A 23,344-nucleotide genomic window follows, 5' to 3' on the forward strand; every position below is an offset into this window, starting at 1 on the left:
GGTAACAGGCACATAGCATCCTAGTGATAAATGAGTGTTAAGCGAGTGAACTCGTGTGGATGAAACATGATAAAAGAGACAATGCATCTGAGATTACAGCTTTCTCAAATTAAGCTGAAGGGTGATAGCACAGAGTCTTAGGATACGTACGGATTTTGAAACAATACCAGTCTCAGTCTGAAGCTTGAATCCACCTTTATATCATGTCCATAACCTTGAAAAAATGTTCACAAGCTTCTAAAACTCAATGTCCTCATCTGTATAATGTGAATGGTAGAGTAACTAACTCATAAGATTTTTACAAGATTAAATGAAATAATATACATATAAAGTCTTTGTAAGCATCTTACACATATTAATTAACCAAATATTGTATAATTTCTATGCTATAATTTTGATTTATTTTAGCTGCTTCAAAATCTGCAATCAGAAAATACGCCAGAAAAAAAATAAAGAAAGAAAGAAAAACCTTGAAGGGGCAAGTAAGAAAGAAAAATAACCTGGAAAATGATCTGGGAGGAATCTAAAATGAGATAAATAAAACTTTTTCATGTGGTAATGAGGAATAGGGGCAAAATTTGAATGTACCATGCTTCCCTGCAATTTGACATAATTCACATTACGTTATATAGATGTCAACTGAAGCGCCTTAATTAAATCATCTCAAACAGAGAGGCTGCAGGTTGACTCCTCTGTCATCCAAACTGGTCTTCAGGGACCCTTCTAACCAAATCAAGTAAGTCAAAAGCTATTTCTGCCTTTTTTTTTTTTCTCCAGACTCAAAATGATACAGAGTCAACACCACAGTCAGCAATAGATTGATTGTGGCCTATGGGAAGTCACATGGCTCAGTGTGCAGACTCTACAGCTGCTTCTCAAGGTCAAGCATACCTTGCTTGAATGAGATATTTATTCCCGAGGACATGGTACCAGTTCTAAACTTTTCTTGAGGACCTAGATGAAACATTTCCCCAGAGGACATTTTTACTGGGAAAAGCTTGTGGTGGCCTGTGCAGTCTATGAAAAAAAACTCACCTGAAAATTTGGTTCATTTGCCTCATTACTGAAAGAAAAATGTGCTCCAAGGCTGCAGTAAAATTATTGTAGGATAAATAGGCTTTTAGGCACCTTCCCATATATAATATTGAAAAATGGTGATATGTTATTCTGAAGGGATTACCAAAAAGTTTTGGAGCAAACATTTTAATTCAAAATTGCACATTTTATAATGCAAACTGTTCTCTTCTCCTTTAACTGTCCTTTAATAAATACTTGGTTTCAATAGTAGCATTCTTCATTCAGTTTCTATAAATGTTACTGCCTATATGTATTTATGTCTATCATTTTCATAATAGTCAAGTATAGTCTTTAACTGCATTTTATTTTACTTTTACTTCTTCTCAAGTCCAAATTGAACTTCTACTCAAGTTCAAGTCCACTAAGTACAGGTAGATGGATTGATTTTTCAGAGTTCACACAGCAAACATTTATTAAATTTCTATAATATACAGGAAGAACCCATAATACTCTAGAAGATAGCATGATATAGTAGCGGAAAGTATAGTTTAAAGACCTGTGACCTTAGCTATAAACTCAGCTTCTGGAGTTACAGCCTTATGATATTTGGCCATTTTACTTTCACTTACTAAGCTGAAGTTTCCCTATATGCATAACAGTACTAATGGTGCCTATTAGCAGAATCTCTTTGAGAGTTCAATAAAGTAATATGCACAGCCCAGACATTCCCTCATAGATAACACGTATTCAATAAATGTGAGTCCCCTCCCCAAGCCCTAACTCTCAGTTACCAAAGAGCTACATGATAAATGTGTCATACTCCCAGGAGCAGAGATAATTATTATATTTATAACTAAAATCTGTGCTTCTGTATTAATCATTCTACAGCAATTCCTGTGTTACACAGGCTCCTCCGTTATACCAAGCAAAACTAAAGGAGACTTGAGATTTCCTTTACTGTATTACATCTCATTTGGGATACTTTCTAAACAAGTACAAGGAATCCTGGCACTCCAAGTCTGAATACATTCATAGATTTGTCTTCAGCTTGTCTCATGCAGTGTCTTAGATATATAGCACTTTATAGTTTATAAATGAGCACAGTTAATTTACATACCCCTGGGTAGTTTTGATTTGGTTTTATTTAAAAAGGAACACTCTATCAAACACCAGAGTTTATCCTTTAAATAATTAGGAAGAGTTTTATTAAATTCCACCAAGGCTATTCTTTCAACTTAAAGGTTGTAATTTCTAGGTAGAGGAAGGTTTTAATTACCTCCTTAACCCCTCTCAATTCTGCTATGATTAATAACTGATTGTAATTTGCCTCCTCCTGGGCCATTCTTGGCCTGGTATTCACAGCATTATAAGTTCTTTCTTCTGCCTTAACTGCTTCCTCAAAACTGGAAATTTGCTAACACTTTATTCTGTTTCTCAGTCCTTCCACCTAGTAAAAGGACCGTCTATTTGACATCCTGATATTTCAGAAGGGCTACAGTATTTTTCACATTATTTCGCACTTTTTAAAATTACATACATTGTAGGTAATCAGTCAATATTGTTGACTGACAGGTTTTTCTCCATTATTTTAAAAATTAGAATTAAAGGGGTGATATGTGTTCTCTTATTATACATTTATGTGAATCAGCTCTTATAGTCCTCTAGATTCAGATTAAATATGAACTAAATGAGGAGAAAAGAGGATATAAAAGAGAAAGTATCCAGGTTCTGCTATGGTTCCACACCTGGAGAAGACTACAGAGGAGTCACAGATGTCCAGTGATTCTGTCCCATTTGGTCCATCTGGCTCCATTACAACTTTACTCTTTCATAAAGTTAGCAATGCATTAGTCAACTCTTTGAGTAATTTTCTCAAATCTGACTACTGTCCTTGTTCCTGGCTCTTAATTCTTAGGGAAAATTAGTTACCCCTTTTTGTCTCTTCCCAAGAAGGATGAAACCACATTGTCCTCTTTTTCTAGTTTTCGAAGCATTAATGAATGTGTAGGTCCCCAGGAGGATGTTATTCTACAGTGGGGCTGTAAAAAAAAAAATGACTAAAATGGTAAATGAAACAATACAGATATGGACTGCCAATGAATAGTGCAGCACAGAAGTTGCAAATGGAGATTCTGGAGTCAGACTCCCTGAGCACGAATTCTGGGCACTACTTTCTAGCTGTATAACCCTGAGCAAGTTACTTAAAACCCCCAAGCTTCTTTGTCATCTGTAAAATATAAATAATAATATTATCTCCCTCACAGGGGTTCTTTGAAGATTAAAATAAATAACATGTTATATGGTCAATATTGCCATTTAAAACACAGTCAGGGCCAATAAATATTAGCTAATTATTGTCATAGAAAGATACCTAGAGCTAATTTTGAATGGATTATAACAGAAATCAGAATACTCAAGAAACAGAACCCACAGTGTAAACGCACTGAGAAATGAGTAAATGAAAAACCAAAGGTCCCAAGTGCTTTTCTAATATGTCTTATTAACAACATCAAAAAGAATCTGTTTATTTCAAGAAAAACACTTTGATCCCTCGGGATACAGAAAACCAAACACCGAATGTTCTCACTCATAGGTGGGAATTGAACAATGAGATCACTTGGACTCAGGAAGGGGAACATCACACACCGGGGCCTATCATGGGGAGGGGGGAGGGGGGAGGGATTGCATTGGGAGTTATACCTGATATAAATGACAAATGGATGGGTGCTGACGAGATGATGGGTGCAGCACACCAACATGGCACAAGTATACATATGTAACAAACCTGCACGTTATGCACATGTACCCTAGAACTTAAAGTATAATAAAAAAAATTAAAAAAAAAAGAAACTAGAAAAAAAAAGAAAAAGAAAGAAGCAAAAGCAAAATAGTACAACTCTATGTGACTGATCACTGCAGATATCCTCTGATGCAACCATCAGGTTGTGCTCCAAAGGCTAAATGAGCAGTGTTGCTAGAAGGAAGGAGAATCCAGTAAGGGAAACTTCTGCTTGGGGTCCTTGAAAATTCATCTCTCAGAAAATGAAGCAAACAACAAAGGAATTGTACCAACTCTCTTTAATTGATAAATAATTTATGGGCGATCAGCAGGAACATCCATCCAGGCGGTTGATTAAATGCCAAGTATTTTGATAGCAGAAAGTTACTATGGCAGGCCTCATAGGAGAAGGAAAGTGACCCCAGCAATCAATGCCAGTCCATATATTGATGGATGTTGCACAGTCTCTTCCAAGCAGGCTATTTGCCCACCCTCCTCCCCTTGATCACTGGCAGGAAAAGTTACCTCCTCTGTGAGTTTCTTTCTCTTGTCAAAATGATAGAGGTTAAATGTGGATAAGGAAGGCAATTAAAATAGATCTGTCATGAGTGTGTTATCCCAGTGTGCCATCCTGATTTCCTTCTCTAGTGTGAACTGCTACCGGAGGATGGTAATTGAAATTCGTCAGTGTTGACAGCTGATGACTAATATGGAGCTTTTCATTATGTATCCCTCCTGGTATAGAAAAGAGATGAGTGCATACTAAACTCCAGATGGAGGCAACCACAGGACAGAGAAACACAGACACTAATGAAGGCAGTAGTGGAATGACTGTTTGGGAAAAACCTGGGACCCTCTGAAACCAAATTTTATAGAAAGAGAGATAGCATTAGTTTTCTTCCTCCTCTGTCTGTGTAGCATTTCCAACATTACCATTTTCCTCGTGGTCCATGTATGTTTATATCAACTGAAAGCCCCACCAACTATCCTTTGGCAGAGTAAGTTTGGAAAGAATTTGTGAGTTCCACTGCTTCTTCAAGTTTGAAAATGTAATTTTATAGTAGTGAAACCCAGGAGTCATTCCATTTACTCACTTGTATTATTTTATAGTTTATATATGATTTTCCTATGTATCAGAATTGTTAAAGTAAACTGACTAATTGTATTATCCAAGTATAATTCTGCCAAAAGATCCCAAGAAATCGCCTTTAATTAAATGTTGGCTGAGTTTTTGCATTGGTCAAAAATAAATACTCATGTCAATGGATTTTTGACATGTGGAACAGAAAGTAAAAGGACTCAAAGGTGGAGCGCAATGTCCAAATGAATGATTATCGCATAACAATTTATGCCAAACTCAGTGGCTGACACTGACTCGTTTATTATAACATACAAATCTGTGGGTCAGGAATTTGAGCAGGATTCAGTTCCAGTTCTTCAGTTCTGCATGGCATTGATAGAGTCTCCACAATAGTATTCCGTTGGCAGATGGGCTGGTTTTGAGGGCCTAAGAGGGCTTCACTTACATTTCAGGTGGTATTAACTATATTATCTTACTCTCTGTAGTCTTCATGCTCTGGCATCTGGGTCCTTAGGAGACACTTCCCTGCCACTGATCTAATTTCAAGACATAATAAGCTATTCCCTGTGAGAGAACCTTTCATTTGCAAACCAGCCAATCCAAATACACTCTCACAGGGAATTGGAAGCAATATCTATAAGGCTGGGCTCTCTAGAATACCATGGAGTCCCTACACATCATGCCAGAGTAGTCAGACATTTTACATGGCATCTCAAGGATTCCAGAAAGGGTGCATAACGAGACTTGAAGAGCAGCTGCAAGACTTCTTATGACCTTGCCTGGGAAGCCTCAGAATGCCACTTCCTCTGAACTGGTCAAGTAGGTAGCTAGGAAAACCCAATTAGACTCCATCTCTCAATGCGCAGAACAATAAAGCATTTGCAACCATTTTCAATTTACCATGAGCAAGTTCTCTTTGGTCAAGTTTTTACAGATCCCTAATTCATGATCATTGTCAGTGATCATTCTGAAGGTATGGTAAATGAAGTTATTTCCTAGTTTTGTCATCTCTTGGGGATTAAACAGTCTTTTCCAGGAGCATCATGTAGGATTTCTGTATGTTTTCAGACCAAGTTAATCTGATTAATGCAGTTTCTGCTGCAGAAAACAAGGAAAATAAAAGCAAAACAGGGTGGCAGGAGTTTCACCTCAGCGGATACGTTTTGTCACATGCCCATGGGGAGAGTGACACAAATAAGCATCTACTGATTTCATAGAGGGAGGCATGACATTATGATAATTATTAAGAGTAAGGAAACAGAAATAGTCCCTAGAGGTGTGCACACGCCCCTAAAGAGGCATTAGCATTGAGTTTGTGTCCTATTTGTTTTCTAAAGCACATGCTTTCTAAACATGTAGTTGCATTTGAATATAATGAGTATAATTTACTCTTACTGACCAAAATTACCTTAAATGTGAAAATGATGAAGCTTAAAAGTGGATAACTTAGCTAATCAATCACCAGCGTGCTAATGGCCCCTCATTTCACCAGGAACGCTTTCCCTCTGGGCTAGCAAGCTAAGAACTAAATTCCATGCTATGACTGCATTTAGTGTTCTTGGGTTAACTCAATCTCTGATGGAAATGTTGTCACCACCAAAGAAGAAAGGGAAGAGAATGCAAAATAAGTCCAAGTCATGTTTCACTCTCTTTAGCCTGAACTGTGACAACAGACATTTAGATATGCAATGATGCCAATTTATTTTCTATCAACATGTGGTAAAATATGAATGGACCCTGCATCCAATTACATAAAGAATATTACACAAGCATCTTCCTTACATTTCACTAAAAAGGAGCAGTCATTCTGCTGGACTACATTCAAGAAGTTATTGCTTTCCTATCACCAGACAATTGTACTATTTTACATAATCAGTATTCAGAGGATGGTATTTTGCTAATAGGCAAAATCCTACAATGACAATTTAAGTGGTTTGAAACATGCATGAGATAATTTGGAGTCACAGCTCTGCCAGTTGCTAAACAAGTGCAGCAGGAATGTAGGCTCTCTAAGCATCTAGAGTGTTGCTGGGGAAACAGCCTGTCCTGTTTGATCAAGGAAACTTTGCTAACATCAAGTCAGGAGCTCAAGTTAACATCATCATTTCAGACTCTTACTAGGGGAGATTAAGCATCTTCACTGGATAACTTTATTGCTCATGATGAGGTGGGGACATAGAACAGACAGATGGTTTTTAGTGGTTGGGGTGCAAACTCATGCTGGACTAATAAAAGACCTCTGTCTGAGACCCAACTTTGCTGCCAATTAGGACTGAAAGCTTGGGTAAGAAACTTAATCTCTCTCAAAATTGTTCTTCATCTGTTTAAAAAATAAAATTAGGACTTACCTCCTAGAGCTCTAAGTATTAATTGAAATTTTACATGTAAAACCATGGAAAGTCTGACAAATAATAAATATTCAATAAAAGTTAACATCTGTTGTTTAAATGGGGAATTAACATCTTTTGGAAATGGTTAACCCTACATAAATGGGCTTTAGGGAATAATTAAATCTCCAGAAAATGTGACAAAATTCTGGGAAGACATTTCATAGCTTTTGTCAAAATTCTGAATGGGCCCAAAAACAACAACAGAAAAAGTAAGAATCATTACATTACATATTTTCCAGTAGAGAAGACATGTTTATAAACTTTCAACAACTATTTCTGAAGTTTCACTAAGTGCCAGACACAGTGCTGTCCTGGGGATACAACAAGAGTCTAAATGTCTTCCCTTAGAAAGGTGGACTTGGAGGGAGGGAGTACAGACATCAATTACTACTCCATAAATAAATGTGAAATATGACAAATCTTATGAAAGTAAAGATCAGAGTACTACCAAATCTACATTAGGGGAAACCAATCTAGGTCATTTGTTAGACAGTTGTGTTCAAGCCTAGTTTCGGAGATTTGATTCTATGGGTTGGTGTGGATAGAGGCTTAGTTTCCTCATACTTGGTGGGGGATGAATTAAGAGCTAGTGGCTGTAGTCCTGGGTCACATGGTTGGGAGCAGTGTGCGCATTTACTGTTTCTCCTCAAATATTCTACCTGGCACCCACCCCCACACCCAAGCAACCCAGCACTCTTACTGATTTGGCTAAGGTCTAGATTCTCCACACAGCTGACCCTTTCTTCCTGTTCTATAACTAATGTATTTCAAAACTTCAACATTACTACAGACATATTGGAAACATAACACATATTAATTTTTTCCAACAAATTCCCCTTTCACTGTCAATCCATTAAGTTACACTTTCCTGCTTGGAAGCCATCCCTTAGACAATGTTTTGCTTCTATACAGTATTTTTTGCATTTATCATTTTAAAGTATCCGTAAGTATATCTACATGTAAATACAAATTTACATAAATGCATTAATGGTTTATAGCATATTTGCCTTATCTTGGGTGATCTTTCATTTTGTTATCTTGGGTGATCTTTCATTTTGTTTTGCTTTTTTTTTACTTTCACTTCCCCCTCCCAACCATATCACCATATCTATAACATGCCTTTATTAACAATTCATCTAGTATTATGTGTGTATCAATATAAAAAACTATCATTATCAATATTCATAGTCGTGTGTAGATACGCTTATGTAGTCATATGTAATATTTTGCATATGTGATTATACTATACATGTTGTAATACATCATATAGACAGATAATGTTTGCTTAAAAAAGTAAATCTTACAATACTTTAATCTCTCTCTTCTTAGTTAGTATCTCATAGACATTCCTCCAAGTCAATTGTTATAGCTCTACCTAATTTTTTAGTGGTTGCATAATATTTCATGATGTGGACATACCATGACTGCTTTGATAGTTTTCTTAATGTTAGATACTCACTTTTTTCAGGATATTATACCATGATCAACATTGTAATAAATACCTCTGCCTGTATAATCTTATATGTTGGTAATTCCCAAAAAAGGGATCTGCTCAGTCAAAAGTCATACATCTGTGTAATTTTACAGGCAATTTGTCTTCCAAAATGACTAAGCAATTCACATTTTGTTTCCACTAATCCTCACATGTGGGGTACTCAGTGATAACTGCTATGCCCTGTTTTCAACCTATAAGCTTCTCTGGAGGACTTTACCCTACCAGGAGTTACACAAGTCACAATCCAACCACATTGTTGACCATGTGCCTTGAACTCTATTTGATCATTTAAGAAGTATTTATTGAGTTCCTACTATATGCCAGTTGTTTTACTGGACATCTTGGGATACAGAGATAAATAAGATAGCTAAAAGCTAATATGGTGAACGTCACAAAAAAGTGAAATCTGAGGTTCTGGGATGTATGTGGTAAGGGAAGGTAAGTTCTAGGGAGAGTTTCCAGAATAAAAAAAAAAATTCAACTTTGTTTCTAAACTCATTGTATTTGTTTGCTGTGACTGTTACAACAACTGACCATAAATTTACTAGTTTAAAATAAGAGAAATTTATCATTTCACAATTCTGCAGACCAGAAGTCCAAAATCACTTTAGTAGGACCTGAATCAAGGTGTTGTCAGGACTTCACTCCCTCCAGAGGCTCTAATGGACAATTCATTCCTTGCTTCAGCCAGAATCTGATGGCTGCCAGCATTCCTTAGCTTGTGGTTACATCACTTTAATCTTCCTCTTCTTCTCTTTTGTCTGTGTCAAATCTTCCTCCATCCCCCTCTCACAAGGATACTTGTAATTGCATTTAGGACCCATCTGGAATAATCCACGATAATCTCCTTATCTCAAAATCACAAATTTAATCACATCTGCAAAGCCATTATTAGCCATGTAAAGTAATAATCACAGGCTGCAAGAATTGGAATATAAATATCTTTGTGGAGGGAGAAGAGAGGAGGGGCATTGTTCAGCCTACCACACTCATTTATTTAATTTTAAAAAATTTTTACATTGGATTTATATTCAGAGATTCTTATTTTTAATGAGAAAAAATAGCATATATCTTATTCATGATTTTGGAAAAATAATATAAGCAGTGATTAAGAAAGTATGTGAGCTTAATCTAGATTGCTTGGATACAATGGGAGTCTGAAACATCCATTTGGTCATTCTAAGCCCTGATTTTATCATGTTAATACAGTAACTACCTCCTAGGGACTCTGTTGTTTTTATATCTGAGATAAAAGAGATAATACTTGTAAAGCACTTGGCATATGAGTATGTAATAAACATTAGCTACCATGATTTAACTTTTCAGACGTAACACCATTCTGAGGGTTAAATGATTGGCTGTTTCTAGCTAAGCCAATTTTTCTTGCCATAGTTCCAAACAGCTCCAAATATTAGCACATGCTTCTTTTCTCCTCACAGTTTACAAAATCATTTTCTATTGTGAGTTCCCCTTTATCATTCCAGCCTTTTTCAGTCCTTTATTTTCTCCAGCTAATTCATGTGTTTCCAGCTTTGTCCCAACTGCATAATCAAGTTTCCAGTTTGCCTTGCCCCAACACTGTGTTGAATGAGGACACTGTCTACTTATCCATTTATTCATATTTGTTAGTTTATATATTTTATTTATCAAATATTATAATATTTTCATGAGCTAAATCAATTATTTAGAGTCCTAAAGTGAACAGAATTTGTTTCTACTTCTATATTACAGAGAAAAGTAAATCACCAAACTTACTGGCTACTTTGTAAAAAGAAAAAAATTAAAAATAATTTGTTAAACATTGTGTGTATTCAACATTTATATCTGTATATGTGTGTATGTGTGTGTGTGTGTGTGTGTGTGTGTGCCTTTAAGTTGGCATAAATCTATCCAGTCTCTTAGAGTACTCAGTTTCTAGTTGGCATTTACATTTCACAAGAAATAACCTGTCATTTAGCCGTGATAAACATTGCTTGTTGGTCACTGATGCAATCTATTTAGCTGAGATTTGGCTTCAAAGTCATTCCAAATGGGATACTTCACAATCACCAATTTGTCAAAACTGACACCTGGGGGGAAACCCCTTTACCATTCTTGGGTAGACTCACCCTTCTTGACTTTCCTCTATGTCTTAGTCCATCTTCTGTTGCTATAATGGAGTATCACAGACTGGGCAATTTATAAAGAAAAGGAATTTATTTAGCTCATAATTCTGGAGGCTGGCAAGTACAAGAACATGGTGCTGGCATCTTGTGAGGACCTTCATGCTGCATGATAACATAGGGGAGGACATCACATGGTGAGAGAGAAGAGTGTTCCAGCTCAGATCTCTCCTCCTCTTCTTATAAAACCATCAGTCCCATCATAGGGGTCCTATGCTGATGATGTTATCTAATCTTTTTTTTTTTAAAGATGGAGTCTTAATACGTTGCCAAGTCTGGCCTTGAACTCCTAGGCTCAAGCACTTCTGCCACCTCAGCCTCTTGAGTAGCTGGGATTAGGTCATCTTAATTACTTACTAGAAGCCCCACCTCCAAATGCCATCAATATATGAATTTGGGAATTAAGTTTTCAACATATGAAATTTGAGAAACACACTCAAATTATAGCACTCTGCATTTGAAATGTGGTGATAAATTTCCTTGGGTAAATGCTGTTGGCAGTGTATTTCCATCTCATGAAAATCATCCACAGGGAAACTGTGTTTTTAACCATGCCATGCATTTATTAGAAATATAACACTATCTGCTACTTTATTCAGTGAGTTCCTTTCTCAATTTATTAAGATTTTAATAGCCAGAAGTCAGAAGAAGTAAGAGGGCATGCTCTATTTTCCCTTTGACATACATAATTTTTTCCTTTTCCACTCTGTGACACTTTCTCTGTTTTTTTTTTCTCTTCCTAAACAAAATAGTAATAATAAATATTCATTGTTTGAAAATGATATGTAGCATTTAAAATTCTCTGCATGCGCTTTCAGATGTTCTAAGTCTAACCAAAAGTAACGATGTGTTCTGAAGTGCTTTGCAGTTGTGAATTACTGATATTGTTTATAACATCACCATAGGAAATCCAGTAGATTCTGAAGTGAAAGACAAAGTTCTCCTATGAGAAGACAGATGACTGACACCCTAGAGGAGTATAGAAAATTAAAAATATTGCAGACTAAATTGTCCACCTGTCTTAAAACCTAAATGTTGATTCTGTTGCAAGTCTGGCAATAGAGTAAGAAAACTGAAGTGTGTGTGTGTGTGTGTGTGTGTGTGTGTATGTGTAACAAAGTCAAAAATCATTCTGGAGACTCATCTTCCTAAATGGTACTGGTATACTTCCGACCAGTGCTCCCTCAACTGTAACTTATGCTTTGTAGTCAAACAGTTATAGACTCCAATTCTGTTCCTGGGCCCTATTAGCTGGTAACCTTAAACAAATTACCGTGCCTCTCTGAGCCTACTGTTTTCCTCATTTGTGTAAAGAAAAATTGAATATTGTCTGTGTAAAGCAGGCAGCACAGTGCCTGGATATAATACAGTTCATTAAATGCTAGCTTTGTTTCTCCGAGGAGACGACGTGCCCTGAGCTGGGGAAGGTCAAGTAGACTTTCTTTGAAATTCAGGTACTAGAAATATTTTAGTGATCAACAATTTCCTATCAGAGATGACTGGGAGATGCTAATTTTAAAATGTTAAACTGACTTCTATACACTCCAATTGTGTTAATATCCAAAAGCAAAGTACTGGGGTGATTTTCAGTAGTTCAAGTTATATTAATTGTAAAGGTGAATTCAGAAGCTTCCCATTTCTAACTATCAATTTTTAGAACTGATGCTTATAAAATGAACATGAAAACTTGGATAATTTTTTTCTGTTCTCTGGATATCAATTGCAAAGGACACCATGGTTTGATACCTTACGTGATTTAGTACCAGGAGGGGCTGCTACTGCATGGAGTAAAACTATAACACAAGTAGAGAAGCATGAACCCTCAAAATACCCCTCAACTTCACTCTTTAAGCTGAGTTGTTTCAATTGTATATGTTATATGCGATGAGCTTCTGCTTAAAATGATTTTTAAAAGACTTTATACCAAAAAAAAAAAAAAAAATTAAACCACTGCTTTAAGAGAGCATACTCTCTTCTTGTTCTGACCCTATCTATACCTCTCTGATCCCATTCCAGGCTATAATATTCCTTACTCAATTTAGCCACTCACATTCTTTCCATGTCTTAAATGTGGCAAGCTCTTTCTTACCTTAAGGAGTTTTACACAGGCTATGTCTTCTTTTGCAAACCTTTTCCCACCACTCTTCAACTGACCAATAATTACTAAGTCCTTATTCTTTGGTTCTCTGCTTATTTATCCCGTTAAAGAGGCCTTTCTTGTACCACACCACCATCTAAGGTTTTCCCTTAGAATTCTTGGGTAAAAAACAGAGCACCTAATTAAATTTGAACTTTAGACAAACTACAAATACTTCTTAAAAATTTATTATTATTTTTATGGATATGTCATAGTCATACATATTTATGGGGCACATGTGATTTTTTATAATACAAACATACAATGTGTAATGATCAAATCTAGGTAATTGCGATATACATCACCTCAAACATTTATCATTTCTTTGTGTTGGGAACATTCCAAATCTTCTAACTATTTTAAAACATACAACAAATTATTGTTAACTATAGATGTCATTTTGTGCTACTGTACACTAGATCGTATTCATTCTATCTGACAGCAATTTTTACCCATTAATCTACCCCTCTTTATCCTCTCACCACTTTCACCAACCCCCTTAGCCTCTGATAGTCACCAGTCTATTCACTACCTTCAAGAAATTGCTTTTTGTTGTTTTTTTGTTTTGTTTTGTTTTGTTTTTTACCTTCCATATATGAGTGAGAATATGAAATATTTGTCTTTCTGTGCCTGGCTTATTTTACTTAATGTAATGTACTTCAGTTCCATCCATGTTGCTATGAAAGACAAGATCTTATTTTTTATTGTGGAATAATATCCCATCGTGTATACTTAACACATTTTCTTTATCTATTTATTTGTAGACACCTGGTTGATTCCATATCTTAGCTCTTACAAATAGTGCTGCAATAAGCATGAGAGTGCCAATAGCTCTTCAATAAACTGATTTGCTTCTTTTGAATATGTACCCAGAGTGGGATTGCTGAATCATACGGTATTTGTGTTTTTTGATTTTTGAGGAATCTTAATACTATTTTCTATAGTGACTGTGTCAATTTATATTCACACCAACAGTGTATGAGCATTCTCCATTCTCTGCATCCTCACCAGAATTTATTTTCTATCTTTTTGATAGTAGTCATTTTAACTAGGGTTAAATGATACATCATTGTGGTTTTGATTTGCATTCCTCTGATTAGTAGTGTTGAGCATTTTTTTCGTATACTTTTTGGCCATTTGTATGTCTTCTTTTGAGAAATGTTTATTCAGATTTTTTGCCCACTTTTAAATTGAACTATTTGGGTTTTTGCCATTGAACTTTCTGAGTTCCTCATAACAATACTGAGCAAAAATAACAAAGCTGGAGGTATCACATTACCTGACTTCAGTTTATACCTCAAAGCTCTAGTAGCCAAAATAGCATGATACTGGCATAAAAACAGACACATAGACCAATGGAACAAATAACCCAGAAATAAAGACATGTATTTACAGCCAACTTCTTTTTAACAAAGGGACCAAGAACATACACTGGGGAAAGGACAGTCTCATCAAATAATAGTGCTGAAAAAAACATAGATACTCATATAAAGAATGAAACTAGACCCCTATTTCTCATCATGTAAGAAAAATCAAAACAAAATTGGTTAAAGGCTAAAATGTGAGACCCAAAACTATGAAACTACTAGAACAAACATTGGGAACATTTTTCAGGACTTTGATCAGGAAAAACATTTTTCGAATAAGACCTCAAAAGCACAGAAAACCAAACGTGCATTGACAAATGGAATTACATGAAGCCAAAACGTTCCTGCATAGCAAACAATCAAGAAATTAAAGAGACAACCTAAAAAAAATGGAAGAAAATATTTGCAAATTATACATGTGAAAAGGGATTATCAAAAACAACAAAGATTATTTTGTATTTATCTTAAATTCAAGTTTATACGGGCATCGTGTGTTTTTATTTGCTAAATCTGGCAACTCTAGTTTTTCTTATTATATTTTTTCTCAGCGACCTGTAGTTTTCCTTTATGGCAGTGTCATTGTAATTTTGATTATTTATTGAATGCATTTTTATTCACTCCACTCTAAAGCTGGTGGGAAGGATTAATCTGTTTATTTTTCTTCTATGTATCCAGCAATCAGTATAGTGCCCAGCACAAAAGGTTGTAAAAATAATCTGCATTAGTTGAATTAATGAATCCATAAATACAAAAATGGAGCTAGGTATGAGTTTGTGTTCCAATATTTATAAGTTTCAATGTCAGTTATGATTATTTGTTTCTGAAATCAGTTTTGAACTATATAATTTCCCACACTAACTTGAAGTGAAAATTCCTTGATTACATACTTTACAATAAAGCAACTGTTCATTAAGACATTCAGTGTAATGATTTTTGAAATTCCAAAATAGCACCAAGAAGCCATAATAATAGATATGGTTATTTAGCCAACTACCATGCACCAGATTCTTTAATTTTAAGGGTATCAGAATATGCCACCTCAAAATATGCCACTTTGACAAGAATTATTTTGAGCTGGACGTAAATGAGAATCAACAGATAGAGAAAGACTTGTCAGAGGTTCCCTTATCCAACTAAGAGCAGAAACTTCTGAGAAATGAGGACTGCCATAAAACTTCTCTCCTAGGGTAGTTTTATGGCCATGAAGATATGGAGAGTCAGCCCCTAGATGGGTATGCAAACAAATCTTCCTAAAATTAACCTTTATCTTTTATGACATAATTTTAATTATATATATAAGTTCCAGTGTATTTTCTTGTTACTTTCCTACAATTTGTCACCCCAAACCCAAACCCCTTTTTCCTTGTCTTATCATATCTTCATAATTTATCATTCTTTGTTTTTTTCAAAAAGGTATATAAGGCCTCAGGCCTATCACTTTTGGGGGGATCTATATTTTTCTACAAAGACCTCTATATACACATATACTAATAAATCTTTTCTCCTATGTAATCTGTCTTTTGACAGTCTAATTTGTAGAGCCCCAACCACTGAACTGAAGAAGGTAAAGGAAAACATTTTTGTTTGTTTGTTTCCTTCTGAATTACATGATCTCTAGTGCTTGAATGGCCCTTCGATCTAAGTATTAGATCTCTTTTGCAGAAGAGAACATTAAGGTTAAAATACTTGTCCCAGATCACAAGGAAAATGTACACAAGACTCTAGATTGTTTCAGTCAATCCTCATTTGACTTTGTCATGTTTAAACTAACATTTCTCAGACCTCCTTCAAGCTAGAGCTCTAAATGTGAATTCACTTCTACCCATTACATATACCAATGCAAGATTGGGACAGTGGAAATGAGGCCAAGGCTGCCTTCTTGTGGCTCATGGCTTTTGTTGCTGGCAAGCAAGCACCTTGAAAATCTGAGGGTTTTCTATAGTAGCAATTCCAGGTCATTGCCCAATCTCTTGGATGTTGGGAGGCAGTTACAGCAGTGGTGCTGGAAGAGATGCTTGCTTCCAGCATATCTATGGGGAAACCTCAGAAGTAACTCTTCCCTAGGAGAGTTGTTCTATGTCTCACTCTTGGAGTCACTAGAAGCTGTTTTTTCAGCCCTTCTTATAATCAGGTAAGTATCTAATCCACTGTATTACCCTACCGTCTGCTTTAAATACCTACAGTGGATTCTATTTCCTGCCCTAAATACTGAATATTGACTGATACAGCAAGTAATCAACAGACTTTACATTTTATTCCAAGTCTTGCTTTTGTCACCATATCTTTATAATATGGTAGGGGTGGGTACACACACACACACACACACACACACACATACATACACAAAAAGCAGATGAAATTTGCTCCTTATTTGCATGACAGTTAGAAAAGTGTATTGTAAAATTATATTCTAATGTGAATGATTGTAATAAAGACTCTGACTCTATTTTGTAAAATGCTTGACAGCTGATAGCTTTTAACCCTTCCCCTTTGCCTTCCCCTTCTGGGCCATATACAGTCATGCTGATAACAAAACCCAGGTGCTTCCTTTGACTCTGTTAGGAAGAAACCACCTGCAGGAGCCATCACCTGGTCCAATCTATGTAATCACCATAAAAACCCCAAACCATTCCCTTTTCCTTATTTCCCAAGACATTTTGGACAACTTGGGGGCCTGCCCTGCTCTCCCCAGAAAGCCTCTGTACGTGCTTTTGCTGTGCATATGGTATCAGTCTTGACATCCAGACCAAATTTTGGATGAGGAAGTCTATCCTTCTTTTTCAGCCTGAACATAATAAGAACTATAGGTGTTATCACATTGCCTACAAACAATTTAAGTAAGACATTTAAAAAGAAAACAAAAAGAAAAAGCAAGAATATCTGATCTAACTGGAGATAAACCTGACTAAAATCCCTTAAAGGCAAAGCAGCTTTATTTGAAGAACCCTTAACTATAAACATATGTGAAATATCTGTGCGTTAAAATTTTTTATGTGAAATCCAATTGTGATTCATTCTAATAGCTTCAATAGAAACACAATTACTTCCCACATCCAAGTATTTTCAGAAATAGCCATTGTGTTAAAGAGCAGCTTTAATGCACAACTAATTTGAGGCTGTTAAATATTTTAACTACTGAGTGAGTGATAAGAATTAATATTTCAGGATTAAAATTCATTGATTATTGAATTTCTGCTATCTAGTCACTATAAACCAATGATTAATGTTATTTCTATGGAATATCTTTTACTTAAAAAGTTGATCACTCTAACAGCCTGATCAGGGTCATAAATAACACTTACAGATACCACAGCATTTCAAAGTAGCCTCAAAGGAAGATAGCACCTCTCCATTAGAGATCTATTTATATCTCAACAAGAAGAAACAAAAATCACAAAATTTTCGGCCTGGAAAGATGATTGGCACCTTGATCTTTAAGCTCTTAATTACAGAAGAAGGAGTAATTCATATAAGTTGGGAGTCCAATGGCCCATGAGTGAAAGTGCTGGTACCATATAGGCACCAGATCTTCCAACAATCAACTCAGTGTTCTCATACCTTAAATATCTCTGTAGCCAATAGTCCTAATGCTAGAAAACATATTTCTTGAATCTTATAATATATATTAAATAAATCCATTTCTCTAGTCAAGAAAATTGCTTTCATACACTCATCAGCTTGTGAACAGAGTTGCTGCTAGCCTAGATGGCACATTTGTGCAAGGAAAAAAAGGCAGTTCCTCTAGAATCTTTGCACTTCTCTGTCAGTCTAAAATTATTGCAAAGCTAGAAACTTATTTTTAAGATGTACGTTAGATTTAATCATCTGATCTGATTGATATCTTTTGACTTTCAGAAAAATCATCAATTTGTTTATTTGCAAACTAGACAAAGAATACTGATCTCATTGGACTGTTGCAAGGATGAAATTAAATAATAAATACATACAAAGCATTTAGCATTAATCCTGACACTTCGTAAGAACAAAAACAAGTGTTTGCCATTTCTGTTAGCGAACCTCAAAAGTAGCTTTTCTCCCTTCCCTTCCCGTTCCCTTCTGTACCTATTAGAACATGCAGGGAATGTTAGCCATATTGTCTAATTATTCAGGCCTTTTCTTCCATAAGGAAACTGATAAAATCAAGTCATAAACATTATAATGATTATCAATCTTGGTGCCTGTTTAGTTGTCAACCTAAATTGTCACTTCATAATATGAAGGACATATAAGAAAGGCCATTAAGGGTAAACATCACAAAGAAATGTTAAAATATTTTTAACATTAAAATTTTTTTAAGCAATAGCTTTATCCACTGTACAGTTGAACCCTAAATAGTTTAGTGCAATTTAACAAGCATATGTTATAAATTACTATGCTTAGAGGAAAAGAGAAAATGAGAAGAAGTTCAAGGTCAGTATTTATCCCAAAGGGTGTTAAATCATACCGTAAATAACATCAATAAATTAACATTTCAATATATACACGGTATTAGTAAGAAATATATGGAGACTTTTATCACAGTTATAAATTTTTTACATGTCTTTTTTAAAATTAATATTACTTTTACACAAAAGTAAAATTGGAGAGCTTTATAAAATCTTTGCAAATTATGAAGTAAGATTTGAGAACACAATTGTGTAGGACCAAGAAACAAACAACCTTTTTTTTTTTTTTTATCCTACTGAGTCTTCTGACTGGAGTAAGTCCCAAGTCTTACCTTTTATTGGCTCATGGCATGCATTTTAATTACGTATTAATTATCTTAACAAGAGAGAAGCTGGATTATTTAGGACTTATTCTTCGTCATAAAGTCTTTAGGGAGAAATAAATCTGAGAGAAATACTGAGTTATGAGAGACACTGGAGGTGGGGGCCATGGCGAGGTGGTCTTCACATGAGCAAACCTCCATTTGGAAATAATCTGGGGGTCTAACAGGCAGAGATGGCCATAAGACTGTCTCCCAATCTTATAAGCTTTCAAACACTGGGAGTATAAATAATGCATTTCTCTCTCTCTCTCTCTCTCTCTCTCTCCTCTCTCTCTCTCTCTCTCTTTCTCTCTCTCTCTCTCCCTCCCTCCCTTTCTCCCTCTCCTGGCCCCCTCCCCCTCTCTCTTTCCTTACTGTGTGTGTGCATGCATGCTCACTCTTTATGCAAACCTTCCTCTCATTCCCCCTCCCACTTTCCATCTCTCCAGCATTATTTTTGGTTTAGTATAGCATTGTTCGTGTTTTTAAAGTAAGCTTTAGTTTTGTGCTGTGAGAGGCATGTATAGTGTAGTGATTTAAAGCACTGACTCCAGAGTCAGACAGCCTGGGTTTGAATACTGGCTCTGTCATTTACTAGGTATGGACTTGGTAATTTATACAAGCTTTCTGGGCCTCAGTTTTTACATCTGCAAAATGGTGATAATAGCGCTTTTCTCATAGAAGTGTGTGACGATTAAGTGACTCAGTCTGTATAAAGCATTTTAAACAGTTTTGAATACATACTAATCTCTAGAGAAATGTTTACTTTTGTTATTATTTTTATGTTTCCTAAGCCTAAATTGCCAGGGAGACTCACCAAAAGAATTGGTCAGGATGTCTAATCTATGGAGTGTGAACTTGGCAAAGATGGTGGCTCCAAGGAACTCAATGACCATGAATCTCTTTCTGTATTAGACAAAATGCAGGGAAAGAATTCCCATGAGAACATGAACCCTAATGTGAATCATAAAGAGGCTAGGGAAGCAGGAGGTAGCTCCAGAGAAGAGGAAAGAATGCTTTGCCACAGGTTTTTAAATCATGGAATCTTATTAAGGAGTTTAGTATTCATTGGTCAGGTGCACTATCCGTTACTGTGGTCACCAGAATAATACCCGCCCCCTTCAAAATGTCCAAATCCTAATCCTCGGATCCAAAAAATATGTTACCTTAAATGGCTAAAGGAACTTTGCAGATGTGATTAAAGACTTTTAGATGGGGAAATTATCTTGAAGTATCTGGATGGTCCAAAGGTAATCAGAAAGGTCCTTATAAGTTAAAGAGAGATGCAGAGAGATTTGAAGATGCTTTCATGCTGGCTTCGAAGACGGAGGAAACAAGCCACAAGCCAGAAATGTGGGCAACCTCTAGAAGCTGGAAACAGATTCACCTCTACAGCCTACAGGAAAGAATGAAGCCCTGCCAGTACCTTGGTTTTCTTTGCTATATGAGTACACTCTTGACTTCTAATCTACTGAACTGTAAAATAATACATTTGCATTGTTTTAAGCCAGTAATGTGTTACAGCATCAATAGAAAACTAATGCAGCCACCCAGTGCTTCACTGGCTTGTGTTTCTTTTGTTCCACCAAGAAACATAGTCGAGTACTATCAGTATATGTGGCTACTCTAAAGAGGCCAGGGAACCCAGATGCCAGGCCACGTAGGGTAGAGGGAACATTAACTTTTGCCCAGCCTGAACTTCTGATAACTTTACACATTTACTTTTAGTCCATTCTCCTAAACCATCCAAGAAAGTACTTGATCTCATTTTCAAGAGTTGGTTGAAACTTATTTACACGAATGTTTTCTGTTAGTTTGTTAGTTATTTGAATTTTTAAGTTATTTTTCTCAAATTAAATTTTTAAAAAGCCAAAAAAAAAAAAACCTACTAAGGGCCACAGTGGGGGTGGAGGGGTGGGGAGAAGGTTCTCATTCTGTCACCCAGTCTGGAGTGCAGCGGCGCAATCTCAGCTCACTGCACCTCCACCTCACAGGCTCAAGTGATTCTTCTGCCTCAGCCCCCCAAGTAGCATGCCACCATATCCGACTTATTTTTGTATTTTTAGTAGAGATGGGGTTTCGCCATGTTGGCCAGGCTGGTCTCCAACTCCTGGCCTCAGGTGATCCACCTGCCTCAGCCTCTTAAAGTGCTGGCATTACAGGGGTGAGCCACACCATCCGGCCCCTCAGGAGGTTTTAAGGAGCCCCAGCCCTCCTTCTCACCTTCCGGGCCTGACCAGCTGTACTGCTCCATCTCCCCCTGCCACACACCCCGCCAAGTACTGCACAGGGTCCCCCACCTAGGGGCTCTGCACCATGAAATAATGTGAAATACTGACTGTGGAACAAATGCAATAAAACCTGTTTTTAAGGTGGAAAAATAAATAAATAAAGCTCTGCCTCCTCCAGATGGAACAAGAGGAAATATTTTAAAAATCAAGAGCGTTCTCTTCACTCCAGTTATTCAAAGCCAAGGCTACTCCAGCAGATAAATTGTCCTTACCCTGAATTAGGAGTCTCTGATAGCTGTTTCTGATGGTGTTGCAGGGTATCTAAATTGTAAACTTTTTTCTCAGCTCTCTGTTAACCTTGAACCAATAGTCTGGTGAACTAAAGTAATCTCTTAGCTTATTTCTCAGCCGAACATAGCAAGATGCTTGGTACCAAGGATACATTTTCATTGTTCTCTTTCCTTTTTGTATTGCTCAGTCTCTGATCTAGCTCCCCAATTTGTGAGCTACACAGCCGGGAAATGATCAATAGTCACTACTTTCTGCTCCAGCCAAGCATTTCCTGACCCATGTTTCATCAAGACCTGAAACTCATGGTTCTGTCAAGGGAGAAGTAAGGAGAGAAAAGGTATATGAGATAGGAAAAATTGCATTAGCCCTGGGAAATGTAGATAGAAGCCCCAAACTCTGAAGAGCAAATCCAACTTGTCTGCCTTGCAACATAGCAAATGTTAGCTGCTATGTGATGATTTTATTCAATTCAGTCCAACAAACATTGATTGAGACCTTACTCTGGGCAAAGAATAATGATAATTAAGTCACACATGGCATTAGGGAAACTGCCGACATTTGTGTTGATGATTGATGCTAAAGAATTAACAAAATTAGAAGAGAAAACCTAAAAAAATTGCTGTGGTGGTATAAGAGTAATACTAATTACAGTAATTTATGGGAACTGCTTATCACTAATGCCTAATTGTTATGCAGCACAATCATGATTATGCATGCCATTAAATGTGTGTATGAGGGACTTTAGTGTGTGTTGTATTAGATTAGGTTAAAACAATGAAACATAAACATGCATGCTCAGTCCTCATGATGTGTTACTCATGCACTAATTTCTCATCTGCTCACAATTTTTTTAAATTACAGAAAAATGCTTAGCCCATGCATAAGATAGCTTGGTTCTTTTCTACCAGGGAAACTATAAATTGATTAGTGCACTTGATTTTCTAAATGAGTCCCCTATCATTGCAGTCAAGAGTTGTAGTATGTTTTTTTTTCCTCCCCGTCTTTCTTATAAGTAATTTTAATTTCCCTTTTCTAGCCGTCTATTTTAGAATGAATGCAACTCTGAGAGGCTCATTATCTTGAGAGTCTGCAGAAAGGATGAGGTAGAATGACTCAGAGCAGCTCCCATGTGGTCAAACCAATCCAGTCACCCATTTGCAGATTACTTGTCAATCAGTTAATCAAGTGGACCATGCCCATTGCCTCAGAATTCAGTTAAAATAACAGAGTAAGAAGATGTTAGTGTCTGTGGCTGACCTGTGTACAAAGTGGCATTTATGTTCTACCCCTAAAATTCAGTAGGAACTTCTGATATAAAAGGATTTGAAAATAAAGGATAGCTTCAACTCCATAAGACTGAGTTCCGACCCAATTTATTCATTCTTTCAACAAAATGTATTTTAAAATGTATTATGTGCCAGGCACTGTGCTACATGCTGGGAATGCAGAGACTGGTAAGGTTTAGTTCTCCCAGGAAACTTGGGATGCAGTAGCAGGTATTTCCATGGGTTTTACAGAAATGTACTAACAAAGTTGCCAGTTCTTTTTCATGACCTTCCTTGTATAAACAAAATAAAAAGCATGTATCATTAGCTTCTAAACACTGTAAAAGAAACTGAGTCTGGATACTTTAAAGACCATGCAAAT

Source organism: Trachypithecus francoisi, unplaced genomic scaffold (genome assembly GCF_009764315.1).
Source record: "Trachypithecus francoisi isolate TF-2019V2 unplaced genomic scaffold, Tfra_2.0 Lachesis_group3, whole genome shotgun sequence".
Taxonomy (NCBI): Eukaryota; Metazoa; Chordata; class Mammalia; order Primates; family Cercopithecidae; genus Trachypithecus; species Trachypithecus francoisi.